The sequence below is a fragment of the Protopterus annectens genome, chromosome 2.part0 (genome assembly GCF_019279795.1).
Source record: "Protopterus annectens isolate FY-2018-M chromosome 2.part0, PAN1.0, whole genome shotgun sequence".
Classification (NCBI taxonomy): Eukaryota; Metazoa; Chordata; order Ceratodontiformes; family Protopteridae; genus Protopterus; species Protopterus annectens.
Genome location: NC_056728.1, coordinates 1,400,033,050 through 1,400,055,175, shown reverse-complemented (window position 1 = coordinate 1,400,055,175; position 22,126 = coordinate 1,400,033,050). Strand labels below are relative to the sequence as shown.

General features: G+C 48.1%; 1 protein-coding gene across 1 annotated transcript in view; it reads right to left on the bottom strand.

The window, feature by feature from the left end:
- Positions 1 to 22,126, bottom strand: part of CLGN (calmegin) — a 2,483,974-nt gene that overhangs the window by 1,269,717 nt on the left and 1,192,131 nt on the right. The gene's annotated exons all lie outside the window — the stretch shown is intronic.

The window sequence follows — 22,126 nt, the reverse complement described above, 5'->3', positions numbered from 1 at the left end:
CAGTGTAAAAGTCGCTGACGAAAATACATGCTTCCCATACTTGTCCATTGTATGAGAATCTTTGTTCAGGGGATGGACAGATGAGGACATCTCAGATAGTTCCTTCTTAGTAGCTGCTACCACCACCATAGCATCGACAGGCACACCTTTAGTAACTAATTATTTTCCTGTGGGGGCTGATAAAAATATGTTTGGCCTCTGAGGGATTGGTTCCATAGTGTCATGTGACTCCCACGCCATTCAACTGACTAAGTCCATTAGCTCATCAAAAGGCGGAGACACCCAGGAGGCTGAAGGATGAGATACAAAAGCCTTCAGGTACACCGACTCCTCATCAGAAGGGGTGATGGTGTTCCAGCCACTTCTCTGTTTTAGGATCTCAAGGATATCTGCAAAACAGATATCCTCAGAGGATGACTGTGGGGACCCTTCTGACTCCTTTAGGTCATTGGCTGAGGTGACAGACTCATCAGGGGAGTCTATATGCTTCCACTTCCATGTTTCCTTCTGATGGGGAATCCTCAGAGGGATATTCTAGGGAGGTCTCAGAAGAGTGGGGATCACCCAATGGGGGTTCCTGAGGCTCTGAATCTCTGGTGTCCTGTGGATGGGGTGGGCGAAGACAGTAGCCAGTGCTTTGGAGGGACGAATGCCTGTATCCTTGTGTAGAGCTGTAGAGGGGGACAGCACTCTCCTCATCAGTTTGAAAGCAGAACCCACTGGTTCCATTGATACCCTCAGTTCCAAGGAAACAGAGAACACCCCCGGTCCCAGGGAGACCGGCTCCAAAGCTGATGTAGGAGCCAAGCCCACCCGAGCCGACGCACTGTGGGGTAGACTCAGAATCTAAGAGACTCCGGTCTGAGCGTCCCCCTCAGGGCTGACCAGAGAACTTCAGCTCCCAGAAATCCCGGATGGCACCGAGAGTGTCGGAGCAGAGATCAGTTCCAGAATCTCCCAAATGGGCCCCGGAACGGATAGGTCTATATCAAGTGGTACCTGGCACTCTGGCTCTGAAGATCCAGCTTGACTCGGAGGAGGAACGACAGTGGATGTAACAGTCTTAGAAGGCTCCAAAACCTGTTGGGTCGGAGCCAAGAACAATTTTGCCAGGGACAGTGACTTCAATAGTCTGAGCACCACCCACTCCACGTCATCATTAGATAGGCTTCTAGAGGACCTGGAGGATAGAGTTGATGAAAGAGATCTCTCCAGAATGGGAGATCTCAGAGTAGGGGAGACCAGTGGAATTTCGATGGACCAGCTCTGAGACACAGTTTCTTTCAATTCCAAGGACCTTGGAGCAGAAGAACCAGGCTTGCCAATAATAATCTCCATCGGTTCTGAAGCCTGTGGAGCCGAGGAGGTTGATGGTTGAAATATTTTTGACAATTTTTCAGAAGGCTCTAACTGAGCCGAATAGACAAAAGAAGGCCTTTTGGTTGGTTTTTCCCTCTTAGAAGAAGAAGTAGAGGATGAAGAAGAAGAAGCACTCTGTACAGCTTCCTCAAAAGTTGGTTTCAAGAGTCCTTTGACAATCAATTTATTTTTCCTCTCCTGGAACACAGAGGCGCTAAAGGAGTAGCAGAAACTGCAATTTTCCTGGAGATGGACAGCTCCTAAACAATAAGTGCAAATGCTATGTCCATCTGTAACAGACATTTTTGGGGCGTACTTTCGGCATTTTTTAAAGCCTGAAGGCTTATGTTCTTTTTCCCTAGTCTCTTTAGACATGTTAGGGAAGAAAAAGGTTGTATAATAATTATAAACACTGAGTAAAAGTCACACAGAATAACTACTTCTAGAAAAAATATTAACACATACAGCACATCTAGTGAATATAAATGGAAATAGCTTTGCTCTAACTAAAACGAGCACTAGGACCTCCAATTTAAATGGACCTAGTAAGCTATAATAAAAAGACAGACAGAATACACTAATACTACTAGTCCTATAACTAAAATGGGCAATTAGCTCGCTGACTTAAACGAGTTAATGAACTAACCAGTTAAGTAATTAACTGATTAGAAATACACACACAAGCTAATAATAATTTTAGGAGCAGCACTAAAGTAAGATAAACTACTGGATACACAGTACAGGCTTGCGAAAAACGACAGCCAAGAAGTAGTACGCAACAGTGGAAAAAGGAGCTAAACTTAAGCTAAACACTAAAGCTAAGTTTTAAAAAGGGCACAGTAAACTAATTAATCTCTAATTTCTAAATAATTTTAAATTATAAAAGGCAAAAGACAAAAAACTTAGCCACAGCCAAGAAGAGAACATCCAACCTCGTAGAGTGGCAAATGAGATATGGGTAAATGCACCACTGCATCATGGGATACCTACCCTGTCACGAGCCAAGTCTGAGACTTCCAGCTGGTGTATTCAGCCGAGTTGGAGCAGAGGATCGGCTCCGAACTCATCCAAGTAAGAATGAATGCAAGATAGGACAACATAACATCGATGTTTAACGCCCACTGATCGGAGGTAATATTTGTCCAGGCTAGTGGGTTTAGGGAAATGTGACCCTCAACTACCTCCAGGGCATAGCAGATGGGCAACACTTCAGGAGCGCTGATAGGACTGCTCAGAGAAGGGTTCCCTGGAGCCCTGATTTTGCAGACCCCCTGCCTCGAGGGTGGCGTCAGCCATTGAAACCTCTCCCCCTGCCTCTGGAAGAGGAGTCATCAGAAGCTTCCTGGAAGGCAGACTATGACTTCTGGAACCACATCTTCTTAGTTCCTTGCTGGGTCTTACAGATCTACCTCTGGGGGGTAAAACGCTTGATCCCAACAGCAGACAAAGTCTTCCCTTCCTGCTCACTTTGGGTAAAAGTGTCCTCCATGGAAGGTTTAAAAAGGTAGGACCATCGAAGGAAGCATTGGTAAAAGACGTTTTGAAGGTTTCCGCAAACTCACATAAACATAACCAAGCATGACCCCTCACAGTGATGCTGATACCTGCTGCCCAAGAGGTAGCTTCTGCAGCACTTGAAAATTAACCTAATCAACGAGTTCACAAGGGATGTTAGAGTGGATGGCTTGGGGGACACCTTTTTAAAGTCTTCTGCCAGCAATAACCTTCAAAGCGTCTTTTACCAATGCTTCCTTCGATGGTCCTACCTTTTTAAACCTTCCATGGAGGACACTTTTACCCAAAGGCAGATCATGCCTTTTAAACTTGGTTGACTTTTTCGAAACAGTCACCAAAGCCATTGATGAGGGAAAGGCAGTCCATACAGCCTACCTCGATCTGGCGAAGGCCTTCGATACAATACCCCACTCGGGTATCATTGAAAAACTCATCAGCTTAAATGTTAACCCATACATCACAAGATGGGTTGCAAACTGGCTGAGTGACAGAACCCACAGGGTCAGAGTTGCTGGCGCCATGTCAGACTCAAAGCCTGTCACAAGTGGTGTCCCACAGGGCTCAGTCCTGGGCCCACTCTTGTTTGGCATCTACTTTTCCGAAGTACAAGCAAACACAGGAGGGTTATGGCTGACAAAGTTTGCAGATGACTGCAAACTGGCCATAGCAGAAAACACAACTGACACAGATATCCATCAGAAGGGACACACAGAATCGGATAACTGGTGCCAGAGCCACGGCCTAAAGTTAAATGCCAAAAAATGCATAGTCATACCCTTCGGGAAAAACAAGGTTACACCTAGCTACCAAATAGGTGGCAATCCACTGAGCACAGAAGAAGTTATCAGGGACCTGGGGACCCAGGTTGATAGTAGTCTGTCATTCGACACCCATGTAGCTAAAGTAGTTAGGAAGACCTTCTACATTACCCACCTTATCATGAAGGGATTCTCATCTAGATCAAGGAGGTCATAGTCTCCCTTTACTCATCACTCATCAGACCAATGATTGAGTACAATGCCCCATTCGGAATGTATCTGACCCGACACTTGCAGCAGCTGGAGAGGCCACAAAGTTCCTCACCAAAAGGGTAAAGGGTCTCAAAAATCTGTCCTATGCTCCCCGACTGAACGAACTCCAGCTCTATTCAGTCGCCACGCTGCTCAGAGGTGACCTTTGCCTAACATACAAGGCCATGTCAAACCCAGATTTGATGAATATGCTTCACCTCAAAAATCTAGATCCATCAGAGCCACAAGGGCGGAGACTTAAACCTCGACACGGCTATTAATAGGACGTGCTGGAGGGATAGATTCATCACCCAAAGACTCCCTATGCTGTGGAACAAAATCCCGGTATATGTGAGGCAGAGCACCTCGCTGGGCTTGTTCAAGAGAAATCTTGACCAATGGATGGGAGATCGCAGATATACCCCGGGGATTACCTCAGTGTCACTGCTCGACAGAGGCACAGCAAAATAATGGGTATAGTTCCCCATACTAAAGGGGTGGCGTAAGCCACAAAACGATGGGCTAGGCTTGTAAATGCCCTCGGGCAGATAGCCTAGTATGAACCTATGAACCTATGAACCTATGAATAACTCTGTAAGGGAAGTGGAATGCTCTTGGAACAAATCCCTTTGGAGGTGGATAATGTGTGACAAGTAATTAACCGCTCTCAGCTCAAAAGCAGGTGAGGCATACACACGCTTCCCAAAATGGTCTATCGCCTGGGACTCCATGTATGGAGGATGGACCGTGGAGCTCTGCACTACCAGTTCCTCTTTGGTGGTGGCGACAATCACAATGACATCAACCTGAACAACTTTGCTCCAGACAAGACGGTCAGCAGGAGGGCTATGAAATTTGTCTGCTCTTTTTTGCGACTGGCTGCACAGTGTAAGGCTCCTTCCAGGCCCTGCTGATGATCAAATCTACTAACTCGTCAGCAGAGGGGGACACCCAGGAAGTAGACGAGGCCGTCCCAAAATCCTTGGACTCCTCCGAAGATGGGGGTTGGGAAGACCATCCGCCCTTCTGCTTCAAGATTTCAAGGATGTCCCCAAAGGAGATAACATCGGGCGGAGATCTGGGGGACCCATCTCCCCTTCATCGAGGTCCATGTCCTCAGTGAAGGACTCCATGGGGAAGTCCAAGTGCCTCCTGTTGCACTTTCTCTTATGATGTACCGCCTCTGCAGGGGGCTCCGGGGAGGGCCTGGAAGAAGCAGGGACTCCCAGAGGGGGAGGAACCCACCTGAAGGCTCAAACAGGAGGGCTGGCCCTGTCCAGGATGGGAGGCCTCACCAGCCAAAGTAGAGAGAGAGGCAGGGAGGGACCAGAAGGTGCGGTACATGACACTCCAGCCCTGGAGAAGGTCCTCTTTACCACCTGGAAAGCCGAGGGGTTGGATGCAGTCACATCCCCCATGTCCGGGGGAGAAGTCCCGCGGAGAGGAGGGATGCGTCCGGAAACAGCACTACACCCCCCAGATGATACCGGTCCGGAGCTACTGTAGGCCAAAGTGCCAAGGGGAAGGGACTGGTCAGAGAAAATTGTACCAGATCCCACCCAGCCTCAATCACTCTGGCACGGGTCTCACTCTGGTCCAAGGGTGGAGGAACAGAACAAGCCAGGGACCCTGACTGGGGTTTAGAAAAGGGGGATACTCGGCCTCGCTGGGATCTGTCCGCTAGTATCTGGGTCCAGAGATTTCAAAGCCACCAGGGTTGGAAGAGAAGGATGAGTAACAGGGAGGGATGAAGCCTGACTAGCCAGATAGGAAGGGGAAGCTAGGCGCCTAAACTCCATTTGGGCCTTGAGGAAGCTCCTTATCATCCTGTCCATGTCCAAGAGTAAGAGGCTCCTTGACGACCTTTTGGAAGAAGAGGCATGAGTAGACTTGGAAGGAGACCTCACTGACTTGCTGCAGTGTTCCATGGTTCAGCTCTGAGACCTCAGAGACGAATGAACTGTCTGTCTGGAGGTAGACAAGAGTAGCTACCTCCTCCAAAACTATAACTGGATACAACAATCCTGTCGTATCTGAAGGCTAAACCGACGTAGTGATCAGGTCTGATGAACTGGTCAGATCCAAGGCTGGCCTGAACCTATTCGGATCCGAGGTCCTCAGCTCTGGAGAAACCCTGGATCTGGAAGATGGTTCCACAGCTCGTGGCTCTGAAGTCCGTGGATCTGAGATGGACTGGGCTGGGGTCGGATCTGGGGACCTGGGATCCAACAGACTTGGTTTCTTAGAAGGAGACAACAGTAAGGAAGGGGGTCTTCCTATTTGGATCTCCAGAGGAAGCCTTCGAGGTGGAAACAAAGGGTCCCCTGTGAACAAGACCCTTCAAAAGGAGCTTGTTGCGGTGTTCCGCCAAGGCCCTGGGGTCAAATGTAACACAAATACCGCATTCAGCCTTCACGTGCAGAGTGCCCGAGCAATACAAGCACTCCTCGTGCAAGTTGGAATTGGGCATTTTCCGACCACACAAGAAGCACTTCTTAAAGCCTGAGGGCCTATCAGCCATAACTAAACTAAAGAAATAAAGCGCAGACACACACGCACACAAAAAAACCCTAACAGCCAAAGCCTTAATGGCTAAGGGAAAAAAGTGCCAAAAAACTATCACTAAAAACAAAACTCACTAAAAGGCTACAATAGGAGAAGGGAGGTACTACAAGAGGGAATACACACTATAAACCCACTAAACTACACTAACTAGTCAAAAAATACACTTATCTGTAGCCAGAGCCAAGGAATCATGTCTGCATTGAAACATGGCAAAAAAGATCTTGTGGTTAGAGGGCAGCAAGGCATCTTGGGAGAGGAAGGAGTTATAGCCTTGGACTCGTCTGCAGTACATTGCTGGCTCGGATCTGATATTGGATTCTAGACCATCTACTGATGACATGGATAACATCAGATCAAGGAAAGCATGCAGTGCAATCATTTTCCTCTCACATACTGAGAGACAGATTAGATTCTGTTACCTCCTGATGAGGGAGGTTGAAAACAATTGGGAAGACAAGATACTGTTGGTTTGATGGGACCTGGGAAATTCTAGAAGGAGTTCAGGGGATTCTAGTGACACCTGTACCTATTTTTACTGTTATTCTTCTCTAAAAAAAAGTTTGCTCAAGAAGTTGAAAGGGGAAAGACCAAGGTGGGGAAATGAGGGTAGACCGTCAGAAATTATAATTTTGTCAGGGAATGATCATTTTGAAATTAGGAGTCATGTATCAGTGTTGTCCACTTTCATTCTTCCTCACTGATGGGTTACAGATCCGATCTTCAGATATGACTTGGACGCATTTTCCAGACTTTGAATCCTAGTCTCAAGCTCCTCCATGTTCCCACAATGTACTATGCTACCTCCAACTCCTCAGATAGAGTTTGCTGTCTATGTCTACAGAATTATACAGAAAGGACAAATAAGGTAAGAATCACCACTAAAATGTGGAATTCATGTAACATCCATTGTCTTTCTAGAAGATAAGGCCCCGCGGAGGATGGCTGGGAGGGAAGGTGAGGAAGAATGAAAATGGACAACACAGATACCAAGTTATGGTAAGTACATAACTCCTAAATCTGATGTTGTCCTTTTCATTCTTCCTCACTGATGGGTTAGAGTCCCCAGCTATGTAATTCTTGGGAGGCACTCAAGGAAGAATATGCCACAGCACTGTTGAACTAAAGGAAGGTCTGCCTCTGGGGACAATGCCCAGAATGTAATGCATCACAAGGTTATGACTGAAAAAAAATGGCTATATTAGAGATATCATTAAAATAAACTGTGGAACAAAGGCTGATGAGGTAGTCATAGATTTGGTAGGAAAACAAGGCAATTCTAAACCACTCTGAAAATAAATCAGCAAAACATGTTCAGTAATCTATTTGACCAGGATAATACATGGGACTGCTTAACTCAAGAGGTTAGAAGGAAAAAGAGATAAACCGATGGGCAGATTTTGTATTGTTTGATCCCATGAAAAAATAAATACAGTTGACAATTTGAAGGGATGATTAACATTTGTTAACAACTGTACCAATTTCTATTTTTCACTATAGAAAATAAGTTCTCATAGAGAAGGTAGATGAAATGGCTATGGACCTGGTAGACTGGACTTTTGGAGGAATAAATAATATCCTTGTGTAGAGCTGTAGAGGGGGGCAGCACTCTCCTCATCAATTTGAAAGCAGAACCCACTGGTTCCATTGATACCCACAGTTCCAAGGAAACAGAGAACACCCCTGGTCCCAGGGAGACTGGCTCCAAAGCTCATGTACGAGCCAAGCCCACCTGAGCCGACACACTGTGGGGTAGACTCGGAATCGAAGAGACTCCGGTCCGAGTGTCCCCCTCAGGGCCGACCAGAGAACTTCAGCTCCCAGAAATCCCGGATGGCACAGAGAGTGTCGGAGCAGAGATCGGTTCCAGAATCTCCCAAGTGGGCCCCGGAATGGATAGGTCTATATCAAGTGGTACCTGGCACTCTGGCTCTGAAGATGCAGCTTGACTCGGAGGAGGAATGACAGTGGATGTAACAGTCTTAGGAGGCTCCAAAACCTGTTGGGTCGGAGCCAAGAACAATTTTGCCAGGGACAGAGACTTCAATAGTCTGAGCACCACCCACTCCACGTCATCATTAGATAGGCTCCTAGAGGACCTGGAGGATAGAGTTGGTGAACGAGATCTCTCCAGAATGGGAGATCTCAAAGTAGGGGAGACCAGTGGAATTTTGATGGACCAGCTCCGAGACACAGTTTCTTTCGATTCCAAGGACCTTGGAGCAGAAGAACCAGGTTTGCCAATAATAATCTCCATCGGTTCTGAAGCCTGTATAGCCGAGGAGGTTGATGGTTGAAAAATTTTTGACAATTTTCAGAAGGCTCTAACTGAGCTGAAGAGACAAAAGAAGGCCTTTTGGTTGGTTTGTCCCTCTTAGAAGAAGAAGTAGAGGATGAAGAAGAAGAAGCACTCTGTACAGCTTCCTCAAAAGTTGGTTTCAAGAGTCCTTTTACAATCAATTTATTTTTCCACTCCTGCAACACACAGGCGCTAAAGGAGTGGCAGAAACTGCAATTTTCCTGGAGATGGATAGCTCCTAAACAATAAGTGCAAATGCTAAGTCCATCTGTAACAGACATTTTTTTGGGCGTACTTTTGGCATTTCTTAAAGCCCGAAGGCTTATGTTCTTTTTCCCTAGTCTCTTTAGACATGTTAGGGAAGAAAAAGGTCATATAATAATTATAAACACTGAATAAAAGTCACACAGAATAACCACTTCTAGAAAAAATATTAACACACACAGCACATCTAGTGAATATAAATGGAAATAGCTTTGCTCTAACTAAAACGAGCACTAGGACCTCTAATTTAAATGGACCTAGTAAGCTATAATAAAAGGACAGACAGAATATACTAATACTACTAGTCCTATAACTAAAATGGGCAATTAGCTCTCTGACTTAAACGAGTTAATGAACTAACCAATTAAGTAATTAACTGATTAGAAATACACACACAAGCTAATAATAATTTTAGGAGCAGCACTAAAGTAAGATAAACTACTGGATACACAGTACAGGCCTGCGAAAAACGACGGGCAAGAAGTAGCACGCAACAGTGGAAAAAGGAGCTAAACTTAAGCTAAACACTTAAGCTAAGTTTTAAAAAGGGCACAGTAAACTAACTAATCTCTAATTTCTAAATAATTTTAAATTCTAAAAGGCAAAAGCCAAAAAACTTAGCTACAGCCAAGAAGAGAACATCCAACCTCGTAGAGTGGCAAATGAGATATGGGTAAATGCACCACTGCATCATGGGATACCTACCTTGCCACGAGCCAAGTTTGAGACTTCCAGCTGGTGTATTCGGCCGAGTTGGAGCAGAGGATCAGCTCCGAACTCATCCAAGTAAGAATGAAGGCAAGATAAGACAACATAACATCGATGTTTAACGCCCACTGATCGGAGGTAATATTTGTCCAGGCTAGTGGGTTTAGGGAAATGTGACCCTCAACTACCTCCAGGGCAGAGCAGGTGGGCAACACTTCAGGAGCGCTGATAGGACTGCTCAGAGAAGGGTTCCCTGGAGCCCTGATTTTGCAGACCCCCTGCCTCGAGGGTGGCGTCAGCCATTGAAACCTCTCCCCCTGCCTCTGGAAGAGGAGTCATCAGAAGCTTCCTGGAAGGCAGACTGTGACTTCCGGAACCACATCTACTTAGTTCCTTGCTGGGTCTTACAGATCTACCTCTGGGGGGTAAAAAGCTTGATCCCAATTGCAGACAAAGTCTTCCCTTCCTGCGCACTATGGGTAAAAGTGTCCTCCATGGAAGGTTTAAAAAGGGTAGAACCATCGAAGGAAGCATTGGTAAAAGACGCTTTGAAGGGTTCCGCAAACTCACATAAACATAACCAAGCATGACCCCTCATAGCGATGCTGATACCTGCTGCCCAAGAGGTAGCTTCTGCAGCACTTGAAAATTAACCTCATCAAAGAGTTCGTAAGGGATGTTAGAGTGGATGGCTTGGGGGACACCTTTTTAAAGTCTTCCGCCAGTAATAACTCTGTAAGGGAAGTGGAATGCTCTTGGAACAAATCCCTTTGAAGGTGGATAATGTGTGCCAAGTAATTAACCGCTCTCAGCTCAAAAGCAGGTGAGGCATACACACGCTTCCCAAAATGGTCTATCGCCTGGGACTCCATGTTTGGAGGATGGACTGTGGAGCTCTGCACTACCAGTTCCTCCTTGGCGGTGGCGACAATCACAATGACATCAACCTGGACAACTTTGCTCCAGACAAGACGGTCAACAGGAGGGCTATGAAATTTGTCTGCTCTTTTTTGTGACTGGCTGCACAGTGTCAGGCTCCTTCCAGGCCCTGTTGATGATCAAATCTACTAAATCGTCAGCAGAGGGGGACACCCAGGAAGTAGACGAGGCCGTCCCAAAATCCTTGGACTCCTCCGAAGATGGGGGTTGGGAAGACCATCCGCCCTTCTGCTTCAAGATTTCAAGGATGTCCCCAAAGGAGACATCATCGGGCGGAGATCTGGGGGACCCATTTCCCCTTCATCGAGGTCCATGTCCTCAGTGAAGGACTCCATGGGGAAGTCCAAGTGCCTCCTCTTGCACTTTCTCTTATGATGTACCGCCTCTGCAGGGGGCTCCAGGGAGGGCTTGGAAGAAGCAGGGACTCCCAGAGGGGGAGAAAACCACCTGAAGGCTCAAACAGGAGGGCTGGCCCTGGACAGGATGGGAGGCCTCACCAGCCGAAGTAGAGAGAGAGGCAGGGAGGGACCAGAAGGTGCGGTACATGACACTCCAGCCCTGGAGAAGGTCCTCTTTACCACCTGGAAAGCCGAGGGGTTGGATGCAGTCACATCCCCCATGTCTGAGGGAGAAGTCCCCCAGAGAGGAGGGATGCGTCCGGAAATAGCACTACACCCCCCAGATGATACTGGTCCGGAGCTACTGTAAGCCAGGGGAAGGGACTGGTCTGAGAAAATTGTACCAGATCCCACCCGGCATCAACCACTCTGGCACGGGGCTCACTCTGGTCCAAGGGTGGAGGAACAGAACAAGCCAGGGACCCTGATTGGGGTTTAGAAAAGGGGGATACTCGGCCTCGCTGGGATCTGACCGCTAGTATCTGGGTCCAGAGATTTCAAAGCCACCAGGGTTGGAAGAGAAGGATGAGTAACAGGGAGGGATGAAGCACTTTTCTAGCCAGATGGGAAGGGGAAGCTAGGCACCTAAACTCCATTTGGGCCTTGAGGAAGCTCCTCATCATCCTGTCCATGTCCAAGAGTAAGAGGCATCTTGAAGACCTTGAGGAAGAAGAGGCATGAGTAGACTTGGAAGGAGACCTCACTGACTTGCTGCAGTGTTCCAAGGTACAGCTCTGAGACCTCAGAGCCGAATGAACTGTCTGTCTGGAGGTAGACAGAGTAGCTACCTCCTCCAAAACTATAACTGGATACAATGATCCTGTCGTATCTGAAGGCTGAACCGACGTAGTGATCAGGTCTGATGAACTGGTCAGATCCAAGGCTGGCCTGAACCTATTCGGATCCGAGGTCCTCTGCTCTGGAGAAACCCTGGATCTGGAAGATGGTTCAGCAGCTCGTGGCTCTGAAGTCCGTGGATCTGAGATGGACTGGGCTGGGGTCGGATCTGGGGACCTAGGATCCAACAGACGTGGTTTCTTAGAAGGAGTCAACAGTAAGGAAGGGGGTCTTCCTATTTGGATCTCCAGAGGAAGCCTTTGAGGTGGAAACAAAGGGTCCCCTGTGAACAAGACCCTTCAAAAGGAGCTTGTTGCGGTGTTCTGCCAAGGCCCTGGGGTCAAATGTAACACAAATATCGCATTCAGCCTCCACGTGCAGAGTGCCCGAACAATACAAGCACTCCTCGTGCAAGTTGGAATTGGCCATTTTCCGACCACACAAGAAGCACTTCTTAAAGCCTGAGGGCTTATCAGCCATAACTAAACTAAAGAAATAAAGCGCAGACACACACGCACACAAAAAAACCCTAACAGCCAAAGCCCTAACGGCTAAGGGAAAAAAGTGCCAAAAAACTATCACTAAAAAAACTCACTAAAAGGCTACAATAGGAGAAGGGAGGTACTACAAGAGGAAATACACACTATAAACCCACTAAACTACACTAACTAGTCAAAAAAAACACTTATCTGTAGCCAGAGCCAAGGAATCATGTCTGCATTGAAACATGGCAAAAAAGATCTTGTGGTTAGAGGGCAGCAAGGCATCTTGGGAGAAGGCAGTACATTGCTGGCTCAGATCTGATATTGGATTCTAGACCATCTGGTGATGAATTATGACATGAATAACATCAGATCAAGGAAAGCATGCAGTGCAATCATTTTCCTCTCACATACTGAGAGACAAATTAGATTCTGTTACCTCCTGATGAGGAAGGTTGAAAACAATTGGGAAGACAAGATACTGTTGGTTTGAAGGGACCTGGGAAATTCCAGAAGGAGTTCAGGGGATTCTAGTGACACCTGTACCCATTTTTACTGTTATTCTTCTCAAAAAATAAAGTTTGCTCAAGAAGGTGAAAGGGGAAAGGCCGAGGTGGAGAAATGAGGGTAGACCGTCAGAAATTAGAATTTTGTCAGGGAAGAATCATTTTGAAATTAGGAGTCATGTATCAGTGTTGTCCACTTTCATTCTTCCTCACTGATGGGTTACAGATCCGATCTTCAGATATGACTTGGACGCATTTTCCAGACTTTGAATCCTAGTCTCAAGCTCCTCCATGTTCCCACAATGTACTATGCTACCTCCAACTCCTCAGATAGAGTTTGCTGTCTATGTCTACAGAATTATACAGAAAGGACAAATAAGGTAAGAATCACCACTAAAATGTGGAATTCATGTAACCCAATGTCTTTCTAGAATGTAAGGCCCTACGGGGGATGGCTGGGAGGGAAGGTGAGGAAGAATGAAAATAGACAACACAGATACCAAGTTATGGTAAGTACATAACTCCTAAATCTGATGTTGTCCTTTTCATTCTTCCTCACTGATGGGTTAGAGTCCCCAGCTATGTAATTCTTGGGAGGCACTCAAGGAAGAATATGCCACAGCACTGTTGAACTAAAGGAAGGTCTGCCTCTGGGGACAATGCCCAGAATGTAATGCATCACAAGGTTATGACTGAAAAAAATGGCTATATTAGAGATATCATTAAAATAAACTGTGGAACAAAGGCTGATGAGGTAGTCATAGATTTGGTAGGAAAACAAGGCAATTCTAAACCACTTTGAAAATAAATCAGCAAAACATGTTCAGTAATCTATTTGACTAGGATAATACATGGGACTGCTTAACTCAAGAGGTTAGAAGGAAAGGGAGATAAACCGATGGGCAGATTTTGTATTGTTTGATCCCATGAAAAAATAAATACAGTTGACAATTTGAAGGGATGATTAACATTTGTTAACAACTGTACTAATTTCTATTTTTCACTATAGAAAAGAAGTTCTCATAGAGAAGGTAGATGAAATGGCTATGGACCTGGTAGACTGGACTTTTGGAGGAATAAATAATAGAAATACAATCAGTAATCCATTTAGCTAGTGTGACTTTGGATACTGCTTGATCTAAGTGATTGGGTAAAAAGGATATACATAGTTAATTGGATTTTCTGTACCTTTTTTTACAGATAGTAGTTCACAGCTGTCAATGAACATTATGCAGGTATAACAAGTATTCACCTTTATTAGCATGAATTGGCAAGAAGACCGGTTATGAACTGACTGGTTAATATTTGATTCCATGGCTACTTCAGGCATAAAGGTAAGACTGGATCAGTTTAACAGTAGAGAAAATCTCACCTTCTTCTTAAAAGGGTTAATCAAAAAGGAAAAAGAATAGTAGCTGAGAGGCTCAATGTACAAAGTGGAAGCCCAAGTGGGTAATTTATTTATTACTAATATTATTTATTTAGTTAGTTAGTTATTTGTTTGACATTTGTTTACCGGAACAGTCCGACTGGGACAACGGAATTCATTTTCAGAGGATGCCCAGGGATAAAGCTCCAAATGCATAGAAATATAACAAAATCATGGCAGTCAATATTTTACAATCAACTTATCATAAGGCCAGGAGAGAGAGAGAGAGAGACAGAGAGAGAGAGAGATATTAGAAGCATACCTTATTACATCAGAATGCTGTGGTGGTGGTGCTGCGGTAGCATTGTCACCTCACAGTAAGACGTCCTGTTCGATTCTCAGCTAAGCGTCTTCTGTGTGGAGATATGCGTGAATGGGCGTACCTTCGTTGAAGGTTGTACGTCAGGGCTGGCAACTCGGTACGTAAAAATCTACTGCCAATCATTTGCGGACCGGAGTTCTGCTGTGGCGACCCCTAACCGGGAAAAGCTGAAAGATACAACAACCTTATTACATCAGAATAAGCAATGATATAGTAGAGGTCCTGAACCTGCTGGCTAATGTCACGAACAAGGGAAGCAAGCCTGTACCATCTTACAATCACCGGAAGTAGAGAAACCATATGGTCAGTTTGAGGGTGTAGAGATCGGGTGCTGGACCCCCCAAGGGTGAATAAGAGATCCTGACTGAGCTCCAGAATCCATGGAGGATATTTCAGAGAAGGAAACCAAACTAGATGAGTCCAAAGGAAAAAAAGGGAAGGAAGAATGAGGATGATGGCGCTCTTCAACCCACTTGCATTTTGTAGACACTTCGAGACCAATGGCAGAGGGGAATACATTTAAAGGAGACCGGGGGGGCAATCCCGAAATCAAGCATCCCTTGGGGATTAGAGTAAAGTATCTGCTGTATTAGTTGCTTAGGAGGGAAGCAAGAAGATCGTAACAAGGTTGGTCCCAACAAACAAGAACCAGGTATACAACTGATTGACTGAGGGACTACTCATAAGGAATCAGACTAGACCTATTGAATCTGTTTGCCAAAGTGCTGGATTTCCCCATTATGTGTGTTGCAATCTGAAAGCAGTTTGAAAAAATCGCCCATTACCAAGCCCTCATGATCTCTCTGCACAAGTGGCAAGAACAAGTTCCTCCTTATTTGTTGGCATACTATGTTACTGACATGTTGTCAGAGTGCACTGCACTATTCCCCAGAAGGAGAACTTCTTGAGTGACTTGCAACCTCAGTAAGACAGCTCCATCTCTAAGACACTGATATGCAATCTGGTCTCCAGGAAAACCATGTGTTTTATAGGTTCATAGGTGTGTACTAAGAAGTTATGTACTCACCATAACATTCCATCTGAGTAGATAAACTTCATTTGTCAGCAACCTATGGGTATCGGATCCGACTTCGGATCCGAGCCGGCAGTTTTCAACAGCTTAGATCCGAGCTCCTAGCTCCTCCCCCTACCCATAAACCCCTGCCAACCCTGACTGACCTCAGATCAAGTCTGCCCCCAAAGCAGCAACTGCTAAAGATTGATCAATTTCAAAGACCATCTCTGAAGACAACAAATGTGAACAATCAAAGGTCAGGGGGAAGGAGGGGGGGACGGTTGCTGACAAATGAAGTTTATCTACTCAGATGGAACGTTATGGTGAGTACATAAATTCTTAATCTGAAGTAGCTAACTTCATTTGTGCAGCAACCTATGGGACAGAGTCCCCAGCTACCTGAACCTTGGGTGGCCATCATGGAAGGATGTTCCGGAGCACTGCAGAGCCAAAGGATGCTCTCCCTCTGGAGATAATATCCAGCTTATAATGGTTGATAAAGGTATGAGATGAGGCCCAAGTGGCAGCCGAACAAATATCATCTAAGGATACCCTGGATCTAAAGGCAGCAGAGGTAGACATAGATCGGGTAGACTGGGCACGGACTCCCTGAGGTGCGGGCCTACCAGAACTTTCATAAGCCAAAACAATACATTGCGATATCCATCGAGACAATGTGACTTTAGATACCGATTTACCCAAATTCATTTTGGCAAAGGAGACAAACAACTGGTCAGATTGCCTATAACCAGATGTCTTGTGAATATAAAATCGAAGTTGTCTATGCACATCCAAAAGGTGTAGTTTGTATTCCCCTTTGTTCTGATAATTGGGAAAGAAAACTGGCAGGTTAATGGACTGATTGATATTTGACTCGGAAGCAACCTTAGGGAGAAAAGAGGGATTGGTCCTGAGGTAAACTCTATCCTTGTGGAAGGTTAGATATGGGGGTTTCACACAAAGGTCTTGAATTTCAGAAACTTTTCTAGCCGAAGTGATGGCGACGAGAAAGGCCGTCTTCCAAGATAAATACTTGAGATTCACTGAAGCTGCAGGCTCAAAGGGGGAAGCTGTCAAGGTCTGAAGCACTAACGTCAAATCCCAGGGAGGTACCACTTCCTTTACCGGAGGTCTGAGCAGGAAGGTGCCCTTCAGAAAGGTCTTGCACAGTTTTGAAGTGATCATGGGACGCAGATCATGTCCGACATGGTAGTGAGAGATAATTGCTAGTTGAACCTTGACGGTGGAACAGCTAGCCCCCTGGTGAAACAGTCCTGATAAGAAGTCTATCACAGCAGGTAAGGGAGCTGTGAAGGGATCCAAGTTTTGACGTTCCGCCCAAGTAGAGAAATGTTTCCATTTGCTACTGTAAATCTTCCTAGTAGAAGGCTTGTGGGCTGCTACTAGAATAGCTTTGACTGGGGAAGGGATGCCGGGAGTCCTAGCTACGAGTGGAACTGGAGCAGCCAAGCTGTGAGCTTGAGACTGACCAGGTTCGGGATTGGGAGACCCAGAGGGTGGGAAATCAGATCCGGGAGGGGATCTAGAATCTAAGGAGGATTCACCAGATGAGACTACAGGTAAGGAAACCAGGTTTGACGAGGCCAGAATGGGGCAATGAGGATAATCCTGCTCCCCAACCGACTGGCTTTCTGTAGAAACCTTAGCATCAGGGGGAGAGGTGGATAAGCATAAAGCAGACCGGGAGGCCAAGCATGCACCAGAGTGCCTCTCGGGGATTCCCCGACTTGGGGAATTAAAGCGAAATAGCTGTTGCATTTGGTGTTTGAAGGAGAGGCGAAAAGATCGCAACAGGGCTGCCCCCACTTGGCAAAAATCTGATTCGTTACATGCAGATTGAGAGACCACTCGTAAGCGGAATGGATGGTGCGACTGAGTCTGTCCCCCAGGATGTTGGACCGTCCCGGAATGTGCGTTGCAATGAGAAAACGGTTGGTGGAGATCGCCCATTCCCACACTAATATGGCCTCTCAACAGAGTGGGTAAGACCTGGTTCCCCCCTGTTTGTTGATGTACCAGACAACTGACATGTTGTCTGTCTGGATCACAATCGTCCCTACAGGAAGAAGGTCCTGAAGTGCTTGCAACGCTAACAGCACTGCCCTCATCTCTAGGACACTGATATGCAAAGAGGTCTCCGTGCTGTTCCACGTGCCTTGGACGGTCCTGCTCGAAGAGTGCCCCCCCCCACCCGAGGCGAGAGGCGTCCGTGGTCACCGTGGCAAGGGGAGGGGCCATAGAGAAGGGGCGTCCCGTGTGGAGGTCCGGAGATTGCAGCCACCATACGAGAGCCCTCTTGCAAGCCCTGCTGAGGGGAATGGGATAACTCAGAGGGTAGTGACGAAAAAAACACTGGACTTGGAGGGTCCATTGCAAGACCCTCATGTTCAGACGTGCCATTGGCAATAAGTTGATTGCCGCTGCCATTGAGCCTAGAGCCCTCAGGACCAATTCCGCAGGTGGAGCTGAAGATAGAAGGATGGCCCGCCCATGAAGCCTCAAGGTTCGATGTCATTCTGGGGTTAAGAAGGCTACAAGATTGATTGTGTTTAACCTGGCCCAGATAAAATCTATGACTCGAGTCGGGGTGAGAGAAGATTTGTCCATATTTATTGTGATCCCTAGCCAGGGAGCAAGGCGAAGAAAATAGTTCCTGGCTGTGCAGAGTAGATGCTTTGTCGGGGCTGTCAGAAGCCAGTCGTCCAGGTACGGAAAAACCTGAATTCCCTGGAGCCTCAGGTGGGCCGCTATCACTGCTAACACTTTGGTGAACACCCTGGGGGCTGAGGTGAGACCAAAGGGGAGAGCCCTGAATTGGTAATGACTGGCTCCTAGCCAGAAGCGGAGAAACCTCCTGGATCGTCTGTCCATGAGAATGTAGTAGTACGCATCCTTGAAGTCTACAGAGCACATCCAATCGTTTTCCCATAATAGGGGGAGAATGGATTGAAGAGTGACCATCTGGAACTTCTCTTTGGTTACTGACAGGTTCAAGAGGGAGAGATCGAGGATTGGCCTTAAGTCCCCTGTCTTTTTTGGCACCAAAAAGAACCTGGAGTAATAACCCGATCCGAGCTGGTCTGGGGGGACGTGTTGGATGGCTCTTTTTTCTAGGAGCTGCTGAATTTCCGCATATGCGGCCTCCCTCTGATCGGGTGGGACATCGGGGAGGTGTTTGGGGAAGAGAGGGGGGTAAGAGAAGCGAATCTGGTAACCTCTGGATATGATGCGAAGCACCCAGCGGTCTGCTGTGATGGACTCCCAAGCTGCCAGGTGCCTCGAGAAACGTCCCCCGACTGCCTCCAGAGTGGAGCAGTCAGGCAACCCCTCAGGGCTGTTGCGTGGGCCAATCAGAGAATGGTTCTCTGGACCCAAAGTTCTTCGGGCCCCCTCTGCCTCTAGGGCGGCTTCCTCCCTGTTCTCCTCTGCCACGGAAGGACTGGGGATCTGGAGCGGACTGGGACTGTTGCGGCTTCCGGAACCACATCTTCTTCTGTCCCTTTTGGTTCTTGGAGAAGAACCTCTGGAGAGCAGAAAAGCGGACTCCGATGGCAGACAACGTCTTCCCGTCCTTTTCGCTCTGGACCAAGGTGTCGCGAACGGTCTTCACAAATAGGGTAGAACCATCAAAAGGGGCATTTGGGAACGACGCCTTAAAGGGTTCCGCGAAATCACAATGCCGGAGCCGGGGCTGACGCCTCATGACGAGGCCTGCTCCGCTGGCTCTAGCGGCTCCCTCCGTGGCATGGGATAGTAGCCGCATAGAGGTATTGGAAATGGACCTAAGAGTGGCCATACGGGTGGAGTACAGCTGTCTGTCCTCCGCTGACATGGACTCCGGGGGTGACGCAGCGTATTCCTTAATGAGGTCCCGCTGCAGTCGAATAACGTGTACCATATAGTTCAGAGACCTAACCGAGAAGGACGTTGAACTAAACACCCGCTTCCGTAAGCAGTCCAGCGATCGGGACTCCTTGCCCGGGGGGTGGACTAAGGGGCACTCTTGAGCTAGTTCCCTCTTAGTGGCCGCCGCCACCAACATGGCATCTACCGGGGGACCCTTGCTCCAATGGGGCCTATCCACAGGGGGACTGAGGATCCTGTCAGGGCACTTTGGGACTGGCTCCACAGTGTCCGGCTCCTTCCATGCCCTGGTGGTAATCAGGTCCACCATGGGGTCGGCCGGAGGGGACACCCAAGAGGTAGAAGGGCCTGCTTCAAATGCCTCCAGGAACATGGACTTGTCCGAGGTCGGCTTTGGGGCAGACCACCTGCCTCTGATCCTGAGCATTTCCATGATGTCTCCAAAGGAGACATCCTCGGGGGGTGACCTTGGGGAGCCTTCCCCTTCCTCCAAATCCGTGTCTTCAGTCAAGGACTCAGGGGAGTCCACGTGCCTCCTCTTGCACTTCCGCTTGTGGGGGATCTCCTCGGGGGGGATGTCCAAGGAGGCCTCACCAGCAACATCCTGTTCCAAGGGAACAACCTAGGACATTGAAGCAGGCTGTCCCTGGGGTCGGGTGATGGAAGTCAGACCCAACAGAGAAGGAGTGTGAGGTGGAGCCGTGGCAAGGACCGGGGGCCTGGAAGCAGTTGACAGAGTCCTCTCCACCATGTCGAACGCTGAGGGAGAGCCGCTCTCTCTGGGATCCGAGAGCCGACCCTCACTTGGATCCGACAGGAGGACCAGGGCCAGCACCGAAGAGGTCGGATCCGACGGACCAGTATGCTCCGACCTAGACGGCACCGAAGGCATATTGAAACCCTCGGATCCGAAGCTCAGCCCTCGGCTCCGAGAGCTTGGATCCGACAAAAATGGACCCGACAGGCTTGAGGGAAGCGTCTGCGCCGAAGTACCCGAGACTGTCGGTGCCGACCCACCCCCGGTTCCAAGGCTGCTCGGCTCCGAAGGCTCCGAACCCGGGAAGCGGGATGGAGAAGGAGCTATCGGGGCAAAGAAAGGGGTCGGGGAGGCAGGAGCACTCCCATTTGCAGTTGGGCCTGGAGGAACCTTCGCATCATCCGGTCCAAATCCGCATCGGAAAGGCTGCGAGTGGATCTCGACGAGGCCACCGAGGCGGGTCGGGAGTGCCGCCTCGATGACCTCGAAGGAGATCGGGTCTCCTCCTCATCAGGACCCGGTGAAAAACAGGGAGACCGGATCCGAGAGGGAGGAGACCGGGAAGCCCTGGAGGGAGAAGACCGCTTAGCTGGGGGGGCCGACGCGGAGGCTTCGGCCCTCCGCTTGTGGTGCTTCTCCCGCCTTTTGTCTTTCCTGGCCTCCCTCTCCTCCGGGCCTACGGCGGGAGGTTGAGTCCTGGCCGGGGGGAGAGAGGCAGGAGTGGCCGCCGCCGAAGCCGCTGTGGAAGCCACGGTAGGGCCGGAGGCCGAAGCCGAATCCGGGGCCAAGAGACCCGCCAGGATCAGCTTGGATCTCCGGTCCTTAAGTGCCCTGGAGTTGAACGCCGCACAGATGGAACACCCAGAGGAAAGGTGTCCAACCCCAAGGCACAGAACACACCGAGTGTGGCCATCAGCCGGTGAAAGCTTATTGCTACACTCGGTGCATTTGGAGAAGATTGGTTTTGGGGCCTCAGACATTTTAAGCTAAGGAGGACACACTCGTTAGGCCCCAACACATGCACATAGACCCTGACGAACAAGCGAGGGAGAGGGAGGGAAAATTATAACTAAAGTAAGAGTTAAAAACTAGGGTTTACAGATCAAAGGGATCTAAACACACAACACTCACACTAAAGGGATAGAAAAGGAATACATTTTTCTGTTTTTCTCACAAACCAAACCACCAAGCCTGGAGCTCGAAAACCCAGATGCTGATGACAAGCGTGGCAAACTAGATCTGAGGTCAGTCAGGGTTGGCAGGGGTTTATGGGTAGGGGGAGGAGCTAGGAGCTCGGATCTAAGCTGTTGAAAACTGCCAGCTCGGATCCGAAGTCAGATCCGATACCCATAGGTTGCTGCATAAATGAAGTTAGCTACTTCAGATTAGGCTATCGCCCCTGGAGCCTATGTAAGCCTAGCCCAAAAAGATTCCCTGGCATCTTGCTGCCCAACGTTAGTTCCCAGTGCCCCTATCAAACAAAGCCACTGAAATGATCCCCGGGGTGAATTTTCTATTGCCCATCCACTTGTCAAGATTTCTCTTGAAGAGGGCTAGTGAGGTGCTCTGCTTGACGTGAATGGGAAGTCTGCTCCAGAGCATGGGTAGTCTCTGGGTTAGGAACCTGTCCCTCCAGCATGTTCCGTTTACTGTGGTAATGAGGTTGAGGTCCCTGGAGTGTGCGGCACAGAGGGATTGGGATTTCTTCAGCTGTAGCATATCTAACAGCTCTGGGTCAGCCATGGCTTTGTAGGTCAAGCAGAGATCTCCTCTAAGTAGGCGATATGAGACAGAGTACAGCTGGAGCTTTTTGAGTCTGTCCATATAGGGCACATGTTT